Genomic DNA, 10690 nt, shown 5'->3' on the forward strand with positions numbered 1-10690 from the left:
TAAATGTAACATGAGGCAAAAGACTTTTGAAAAAAGGAATCGAGAGGGGCAATGGGACCAAAAGAAAATGTTTGCATTTCTCTTTTCTATATATATATATATATATATATATATATATATACTCGAGCAGTTTAAAAGCTAGCACTATGGACATTTTTACCTAAATCAACTGTTATGGGAATGTGATATCTCTATGTGTATGATTAATATCGCATACCAAAGTCATGGAAAATGATAACAAAAGGCAAGGGCTAACCAGCGTCCCATAGGGCATTAAATGCCGAGGTATATGCATGCTCTATAACAAAATAACACACAACCCTTACTTTTAATCTATGTAGCCACCAAGAACTGTGTGCTATTTTGTTATAGAATATGCATATACCTGAGCATTTAATGCCCTATAGCAAGCTGGTTAGCCCTTGCCATAACAAAATTCTATAGCTGCAGAGAGGTGTGACGCCCAGTGTGATTTACATTCGTTGATGCGTTTGAATTGGAATAGAGAAGGCATAGGTATGGGATTTGAGGTGAAATGGGAGAGACCATGACATACATTGAAGGTCTGGTAGGGCGTATTCATATGAGGGTGGCATTTGAATGTAAAACAAATCAGCATTGAAATCATTAAAGGCGTCATACGCCAGGTCGTATGTTGATGCAACACGAAAGTAAGAAATAGTGCCAATGCAAGGCATATCCTTTGACCCATGGCATGGAGTGTGTTCGAGTGATATGGATTGGTTTGTGCCGAAGGAGTAAGCTATATGTTCTACACCTCACATAGCGACATAACATACCAACAGGAAGCACCACACGATTACAGTCATCTGGTAAAATATTATGACAACATTGTGTCGACACCAAAGGTGATAAAAGGGTCCCCATTTACACACGAAGCAATCGTATTATAAAGCTTTAAAGGGGCCTCCAAAATGTGACTTTCATTTGATCGCAACTATGCGACCTCTGGGAGTCGCATGCCATTCTCCACAGATTGCGACCTGCTCCAAGACGTGACTTTGTGACTAGCCCAGTGGCTGGCATGTGCACCCACAGGATACCTTGAAATTTATGTTGGAATGATATCCAATGTGGTCATTGGCCTCTATTAGCCCCGGGAACTTCAAAATATGGCTAACTGTCGTGTTCGCAACTTTTGAGCCAACGAAGATGGTTATTTATGTAGGTCATGATGACAAGTGCGTCTATGTGACTTCGTATGAGTTACATTTACACTCAGGTTGCTGGATCGCACCTAAAAGTATAGGGAAAGCATCCACGAAGTGCAACCAGAACTCTGGTGTGACTGTGTGAACTCCATGGGTCTCTCAAATTCCTCCAATTGTCGACTGTGCCTTTCCATCCCTCTTTAAGTCCTAGAATCACACTCCAGGAACAGCCAGAAATAGCGGCATATCCGAGTTGCGACTGTGTGACTTCTAGTGAGTCGCACTTCCACCTAGGGAACTGGGTCACACCTTGGGAAAACCATCCGAAATGCGACCTAAATTCAAGTGCGACCAGGCGACCGACACAAGTTGTTGAGTCGCTGCCTCAAGAAGCGGATAAATGATGTGTCCTCCACTAAGTGCGACTATGCGACCTCTTCTAGGGCAGGAATGTTGCAAAAACGTGTCCGAAGGAGTTACCAACTGGTGTGACCTATCCCTTTCAGCGACTATGTGAGGAATCTTATAAGCTACCATAGTTGGTTGGGAAAACCGTAAAATCAAGCCCACAAGTTTTTAATTGAAGCCAACATTTTTCAAGTAATACAATGAAACGAGCATTTTCATCTTGTCAATCATGGTTCTCAAATGGCACAGCAACTCCAATAGTGCGGTGATGAAAGGGAAAGCTCTAAACTTGCTATAATTAAAATATGTGGATTTGGATGAGTCAGGTTGACGTATAGAGAAGGCACTGCCCAAAGTTGGCGCATTCCAGGTTGCGCAAAGATGAAGATTTCCTCCACTAGGGATGATTTCAATCCCTTTACAAATACAGTTGGAGGAAGAGGAAAATAAGTGTTCAAAAAACTAAAATGCAAAATGCCCATATCATTATCGAATTTGCCATGGGATTTTGGGCTCCCAAAGAAAATCTATATCACTCATAACACATTTATACATGTCACAAATTCTATAGCAAGGTTATATGATGATTTCCAAACACCCTAATGCAACATACACAATTGATTTGTGGAGTTGTATCACTTGAAGAGAGTATGTGGTCATGTTGGAAAACATTGTATGAAACCCATGTGTTGGAAATTTTTTATCAAGCATCGTTTTGCCTAGTAGCATGAAGTAGTTTGTTGAGTTCCAAAACAATTCTCATACCCATGAACAACTGTTAAAGACTAGCATACATCGTCGGTGTGGTAACAGAACCAAAGAATAATGAACCTAGCAATAGCATATCAACACCTAAGGGTTTGAAATATGGAAGGAGATGATATTTATGTGTGTCGATGCTTGACCTAAAGTAAAGGAAAGCGAAATCCAAGTAGAGGGAAGGGATGAGAATGCTGGTATATGCGAAGAAGCTAAGACTTCTCACTAGACCTATGTGGCTTCCTAGGCATGAGGAAAGCAAGAGCATTGACCTAGAAAAGGGAGCTAGGGTGTTCACAAAAGCCAGATGATCAGGGTTTCAATGAGATTGAAATTGGAACCGTTAAAGATCCTAAAACCTGGTGGCAATTTTAGGAACATGACGACATAAGATGGCTAGACGCAAGTGAGGCAGGACGACAAGAATTTCAACCAGTTATGCATGCTTTCATAGTTTCACGATAATGTTGGTGATAAGAACCAACCCTAGGGTTTCTAAAGACTTCTCTTTTCTCTCTTCTATTAGTGTGCGAATCTTCTCATTATGATATCAGTGATTATATTGGATTAAATTTAGCATGTACTCAACAATAGGAATGAAAGAGCAGTGAGGAAGTTCAAGAGTCATGAGGGGAGGTCAAGGGTCACGGTAGGTGAACAATCACCTCATCTCTATAAATGTGCCCTCATGCCTCATGTGCCAGCGATTTTGGCACTTGAGTTGAAGCGAAGACTAGAGATAGTTGGTTTATGCTTGAGATCTAGAGCCACTCAACTCTTGGAAGTTATTAGAGTGGAGATGTAGTGAGGCTAGGATTTTGCATTGGGAAATGGTATGAGCAGCCCATATTCCACTATTGGGTTTTGTCCAATTGCATGATATGTACTTGAAGTTGTAGTGACATTAATAAGATGTTATTTATCTTTGGCACTAATTCCCATGCTTACTCATGGTGGTTGTATTGGTTGTCTGGTGTTTTCACTATATCTGTATGTGTGCTTTCATATACGCAATGTGTTATTGACTTATTCATAGTTGTTGCATGTATGTTTTTATTTTGAATCCATGTTTACTTATTTATTGCCATGTTAGTGATCTATTATGAACTATTTTGCAATTAACTTTTGGCATGTTCATGTTTATTGTACATCTGATTGGGTTTTAGCTCACTGATCCCACTCATGGCATACCTCTTCTTATTGTTGCTAACACTTGTTTGTACCTCTTTCTGCATTTGTCAATCATGGGCTAATTTTGTTTCACTCCTGAGTATTTCACTCTTGTGCCCACTCTAACACCTTCTCATTTGATAACCAAGAGTGGAAACATTCATGGTGCTATCCAGGCCCACATACTAGATGGGGCTCTTATCTCGAACGGTGTGAGGTCTAATTGGGACTTCACACTGGGGAGACCCCCTTAGTTGTTTGCGATACATTTTAGACCGTCAACAAATTGGCGCTAGAAGGAGGGCCAGATGACAAGCTAAGCCCTTAGAGCTTGCATTTTAGTCTCATATCTATAAATGGCTTTATCTTGGATCTTATTCCCAGGGTGTTTATCTGGTTTGTCCATTTTTCAATTTTTAATCCCTAAGGAGCAACTCTATCACTTGTGTCAGTTAAAGTTTGATGGTGAGGATGGAACATCCATAACTGAGCACATTTTTTATTTCCTCAATTTTTCTGAATCTTATGAGATTGATGATGAAGAGTTTGCTTGTGCTTTCTTCTCCCTGACCCTTGAAGGTCGCGTCAAGCAATGGTGCCACACGTTGCCAGCATCTTCCATTCATTCGTTCGAGCAATGCATCGGTAAGCTCCAACAATGGTTCCACATGTACAATTTTCAAGATGTGTTAATGAGGATAAATGAGCTTAGGATGAAACCTGAAGAATCTTAAGAGGATTTTGCTTTTAAATTTGTACATCTTTGTTTTTAGTTTCCTGAAAGAGATGTTGACTAGGTGTATTTGAATGAAAATTTTCAACAGTTGGTTCTCGTTTCTTTACAACATTTTCAATTAGAAACAAATCATGTTTATCATGAGTATCATGATAATTTGCAGATTACAAAGTGTCTAGATTCTACCCCTAATATTGTTTTTCCTATCTCTCTGAATCTGGAACAATTAAGCCTCTGAGGAGGAGATTATTGCTTGTGGAATTTCTCATCATCCTCCTGATTTGTTACATAATAAGATTTTGGCCGTAAATGGTTCAGATGATGAAAAGTGCTTTCTGGGAAATGAATCAAAAGGTGTTGACTCTGAAGTCCTCATACATCCTTTTGATCTTGAATTTGAAAATTATGTTGATATAACATCTCTTCTTGCTGATGGAACCCATATCAATTCCATTGAAAATATTTCTCACTATATTCCTGGATATCATTCACCTATCCACAATGGGATGGAAATTTTTAGGGGCTAATATTTGCCCAGTGGGCTAATTTACCATGATTTTTCCACAAAAAAATTTGCCAATTTCCATTTTTTATAAAAGTTGATTCACCCAAATTTTAGAATATGAAATTATTTTACCTTAAAAATCACCAACGTTATATAGAGACTATATATAAAATCATTATAAATTTGAATAAATTTACAAATATATCAATAAACATTTTATAGTTTGCATATTAGGGATTAGTGAGATTCGCCAATGCTTTTAAACTTCATGAAAATTTTCCATCCTTAAAATTTTCCTTAGTGCCAATGGCTTTGGTCTTGTCTTATATAAAGTTGATTGTGCCATCAAATCCATGGACCATGTCATGCATGCAAATCCATATCCCCCTTTAGAGAACATAAATGGGCACAATGTGAGTCCGGGTCCGATTGGTGCCCCTTCATCTGGCCCTTTGCATCCATTGTAACCCTAATTTACTTCATGGGTCTACTACACTGGTGGTTCCTAAAAATCATTCACATATTTATCCTACTCATGTTGATTGCAATCATGTACATGGGGGTGGTGTTTCACAATCAAGGTATGCAGATCTTGAATCTCTTATTCCTAATCTTTTCCACCCACAGTATTTAACAGGTGAAGAAGAGGGATTTACATCTCGACCAACTCAAGATGGTTCTCTCATTAATTCCTCTTCACTCTCATTTGTATCCATTTATTGATCCTACGAAGCCACCAAAATTTGATGATCCACCTTTCAAATGTTTGGGGACTCATTAAGAAGTTGAGGCACTTCAGCTTCCGCTAATGGTTATGTAAGGTGCTTACATTCTTGATGAGACCTCTGAACCAAGTCAAATTAGGGTTTTTGAAATGATGGTTTCCATAGATCACGCTCCTCTCAGCATCATATTTCTAAATGCGAGCTCATCTTGGAAAGCCTCTTATTCAAGTGATGTTTCTCTGAGAAAATCTTTCCATCACCTTTCAACTGATATGCATCAACCTCTATGCCCTAATTTGTTTGCTGAAGGGAGTGCACTAGCCATTACCTCAAATCTTTTTCACTGTCGCCCAGTTAGAATGGATTGTGAACAAGTGCAATCACATGATGTCTTACAATCTCCTATATGGGAAGGTGCCAATTGCATGACCTCTCCTCTATCTAAGACTCTTCTAGTTGATTCAGTTCATTCTTGGGAATCTAAAGAATTTGACCTGTTGAACTGCCAAACTATTAATATTAAGACATCTGATCCAATCAATAATATTTTCACAGATAGTTGTCCTGTGACAGCTAATGATGACCATGTGCATTCACTTGTCAATCTTGCGAAACTCTAGATATTTGATGGCTTATCGTCTAAAGGTTCAAAGATTTGTCAGGATGGTGAGGCACCTCAACGTTTGTTGATGGTTATGTCAAGTCCTCATGCCCTCGATGAAATCCATGGAATGCTTCCAAGTAGGGTTTCTACACTTGAATCCTTAGGTATCTCAGTTACGTCACCTGACAAAATCCCCTCTTTTCAGAGTCATCAAGTTGATCATCCTCTATATCATGATAGGGTTGTTGATTAGGTTCAAGGGTCTTATCTGGCAGATTTCTCTGCTAAGGAGCATCTTGCCTCACTTACATTGTATTTAGGGTTAACCATGAATGGATGTATGTCATGGCTGGATGATTTTATAGTTTTGTGACTTTCTTTACCAGTATTGGATTGTAGTTTGCCTTGAATGGTATCTTTAAGTACATTTCCCTGTAAGTAGACATGACTTTCTTCCTATTGTGCATGTTTCATGGGTGAGCATTTTATGTTTTGCACAAATATTTTCACAAATTCTAATTGTAGTCATCTTTGTTTTTTCAAGTTGGGAACTGCTGCGCTGGCTACATTAGAAATTTAATTTCATATGACCTGACCTCCTCTTTGGTTAAATTAGGAGTTAGGGTTTAGAGTAGTTAGGTTATAGGTTTTTCTTATTAATTTACTCATGGAGGTTTTCTCCTTAGAATTTTCTTTATGGTTTTAATTTTTTAGGTTTTGTTTTCCTTACTATAGGTAGTTTGGTTTCCAGCATTTTGATTTTATACTAGCTTGCACTCATATCCTTGCATTTTCTCATTGTTGCATGGCATCCATGAAATCTCTGCATGTGCAGTGCATTAGCATTTTAATTGCAAATTTTCTGATCTCTTATTCACATAGCATTACATTGCATCATAAGCCATGTCTGTTGAATTACATCATGCATATTTCTTCTTGCTTGGCATACACTCACCTTTGACCTAGCCTGGCAATCCCCTCTATGTTGCATACCACATGCATGAGCCTTCATGAACCTGAAGCTTTCGAACCTTTGGTACTATGAATAGATTTCTCACAACATTTTTCACATGATCAAACCTTAAAGTGATTACTTCGACCCCTTCACACTTGTTGAAACCCTAGGAGAGTTTCCCTGGTCACATAACTGTAGAATTAAAACCCTAGACCTAATGATTGTGTTAAGTAGTGATGATTATGCCAATGGGTATCTTCTCTTAAAACGAGTCATCAAAGTTTCCTCCTAGATATCTCTCCTACGAGTCTAATTGATTAACAAGGAATATAAGAACATATTGCTCGTGGGAACCCTAATTAGTTTGAATGACCTATACCCATAACCCGAACCTTGTGCTCAACATGGTCTCAATTGTTTCAATGACTTGTTTTCTTTATTCACTTGTTAACTGAAGATGATATGTGGAAGCTTGGAATGAGGGAAAACTTAAATCAGGTTATCTCTTAGTTTCTTTCAAACAAGAAATAACCTCTCTTGCTCATAAAATAAGTCGGGATCCCTCATCCACCCTGGCACAATGAACACCTAATAATAAATGAAAATGCACACATAAAATAAAATGAAGTTGAATAAAGAGTAAAGGATCGAGAAAGTCTTCACAAAGAGGTAATTCAATGACTATGTCGGGGTACTAACCAATTTTGTTCATAGTGGACCAACGTTTGTGATTTCTTGGAGTGACTCCAATGGGGTATTGTCTAGGCTCGCTGGCAATGGAGAAACACCAGAAATGTATTTTAAAATTATGAATATAACAAGACCTCTACCTCGTTCTTTGCATCATCATCAACTACTGGCATGTGTGAACTTCTAATTGGATGTTTACTGACTAGCAAGACCTGAATGAGACACGAAGGGAATGCCTACCTGTAAAGGTCAAGGTAACAGATACCCATAGTAACTGTTCAATATTACCTTGCATCATTATCTAGACTTGAACTATTGTAGGGATGTTGGCAGAGACACTGGATTATACTAGTGGTTTTCCAATTTTTGTACCCACTACAGCAACACCCAAAATTTTTGGGCTTATCGAAAATCCCCCCCCTTCTTATCACCCTGATCCATTAGGTTTTGTACCATGTTTTGAGCTAGTAAATTTCCTGATGACCTAAGTGTTCAAAAACCCTATTTGTGCCCCGCTCATGCAAGCCATGTCACATTTATGAATTAGGGTTTGAAGGTGGTTACCCTGATAAGGCATTACAAGCCTCATGCACCCTCATGCTTCATCTTTCAATAATAATTGTTGTAAGGTAAATACACCCTGCGTTATTGATAAATGGCCTCTCCCAAACTACTTTAGGGTTAGGAGAGGGTGACTTTTCTTACACACATGCTAAACCCTAAATTCCCATGATGAAAAATGTCAACTATATGTACTCCCAACCTTTAACATGCTTTCTCTTGAGGATTCTTTAGGTTGTACTATCATTGCATCATGTAGAGAGTAGCTACATACTACATCACCGTCAATCATCAAATTCATTTATGTGCTTGATTGACACATTTTTGGAGAAAATACCTTATTGGGGTATGAAAGGCTAACCCTTCAAAATGTCAGCCAATGCCCGAGGTATTACAATATTAAAATACATTGGACACATATCCATTGAAGCTTACATACACTTGCTTTATGTTTGTCACGCGTTTTAGTTTAATCTTAATTATAAGCATGATACTGTTTAATTAACTTGTGGCCACTTTGTGCCATGCAGGGCCAACAAAAGAAACTCATACGTTTAGAGCTCCTATTAGGGCACACTCAGTAGCTTTATTCCCCACACATGTGATAGAGAGATGTTCTAAATGTAACATGAGGCAAAATACTTTTGAAAAAGGGAATTGAGAGGCGTAATTGGGCTGCAAGAAAATGTTTGTATTTATCTTATATATATATATATATATATATATATATATATATATATATATATATTTGTATATATATACTCGAGCAGTTGCCAAGCCATCACTATGGACATTTGTACCTAAACCAACTGTTATGGGAATGTGATATCTCTATGTGTATTATCAATATCCCATACAAAAGGCATGGTAAATGATAAAAAAATGCTATGGATGCACGAAGGTGTGATGCCAAGTGTGGTTCAGGTTCGTTGATGCGATTAAATTGGAATAAACAAGACATAAGTACGATATTTGAGGTGAAATGGTAGAGACAACGACATAAATTGAAGCCCTGTTAAGGAGGAATCATACGACAGTGACATCTAAATGTAAAACTAATCAGCGTGTAAATCATCAAAGGTATCATACGCCAGGTCATATGTTGACGCAACATGAAAGGAAGAAACAGTGCCAACGTATGGCACATCCTTCGACCCATGACATGGTGTGTGTTCAAGCGATACAAATTGGTTTGTGCCGAAGGAGTAAGTGATATGTTATACACCTCACATAGCAATGTAACATACCAAAAAGAAGCACCACATGATTATAGTCATCTGGTGAAATATTATGACAATGTTGTGTTGATGCAAAAGGTGATAAAAGGGTCCTCATTTACACATGACACAATCACATTATAAAGCTTTAAATGGGCCTCCATAATGCTACTTTCATTTGATCATGACTATGCAACCTCTCGGAGTCACATGCCATTCTCCACAGATTATGACCTGCTTTAGGACACGACTCTGTGACCAACCTGGTGACTGATAGGTGCACCTGCATGATACCTTGAAATTTACGTGGGAAGAATCTCCATTCTCACGATTTCCATCTCTAGTTTGGTCATTGGCCTTTGTTAGTCCCTAGAGCTATAGAATATGGTTGACTATCGTGTTAGCAGCTTTGAGCCAATGAATATGGTTATTTATGCAAGTCATGATGACAAGTGTGAATATGCGATTTTTGATGAGTCACATTTACACTCAAGTTGTTGGATCACGCCTCAAAGACTTGGGAAAGCATCCAAGAAGTGTGACCAGAACTTTGGTGCAACTATGCGAGCTCCATGGGTTGCATTGGCTCTTGAATTCCTCTAATTGGTGATTGTGCCTCTCCATCCCTCTTCAAGTCACAAAATTGTTGATGAGCCTTAGTATTTCAACAAGAATGCAACAACTGCCAAGGCTACCGACTTCAATTATCAACCCAAGGTTCGTACAAAGTTAAGAGGTATCGACACTATATGTGTGTTGGTCGCTCTAATTGCTTTCACAATTCGAGCTCCACATAAATTGTCAACCCGAGAAGGTCTTTTTATTCCAAAGGTAATAACGCACTGGATATGCTCAATTTCAAAAGCAGCTCAATGTTGTAGTAAAAGAAAGACACACATCTGTTAAATTCATCAAGCTATCGATTCACACTCTACTTAATTAAAGCTGAAGTCAATTAAATTATAGCAAAAACGATTTCTCTGTTACAGCAAAGGAAAATCAATCTATAAAGGAAGAAATCATTCAGCCATAGCAGGAACAGGACCCTATTCCCTAGTGGGAACTTCAGCACCTGCTGCCTGGCACTAATCACACTGTAAAAGAAGTAACCTCAAGAGGTCAAGACCCTATTCCCAAGAACAGGAACCTTCAGCACTTGTCCTCTTGTTTCTAACCACACTGCAGGTA

This window comes from Pinus tabuliformis, chromosome 1_1 (genome assembly GCF_031772625.1).
Source record: "Pinus tabuliformis cultivar Carrire ecotype Pingquan chromosome 1_1, CPIR1, whole genome shotgun sequence".
In the NCBI taxonomy this organism is placed as follows: Eukaryota; Viridiplantae; Streptophyta; class Pinopsida; order Pinales; family Pinaceae; genus Pinus; species Pinus tabuliformis.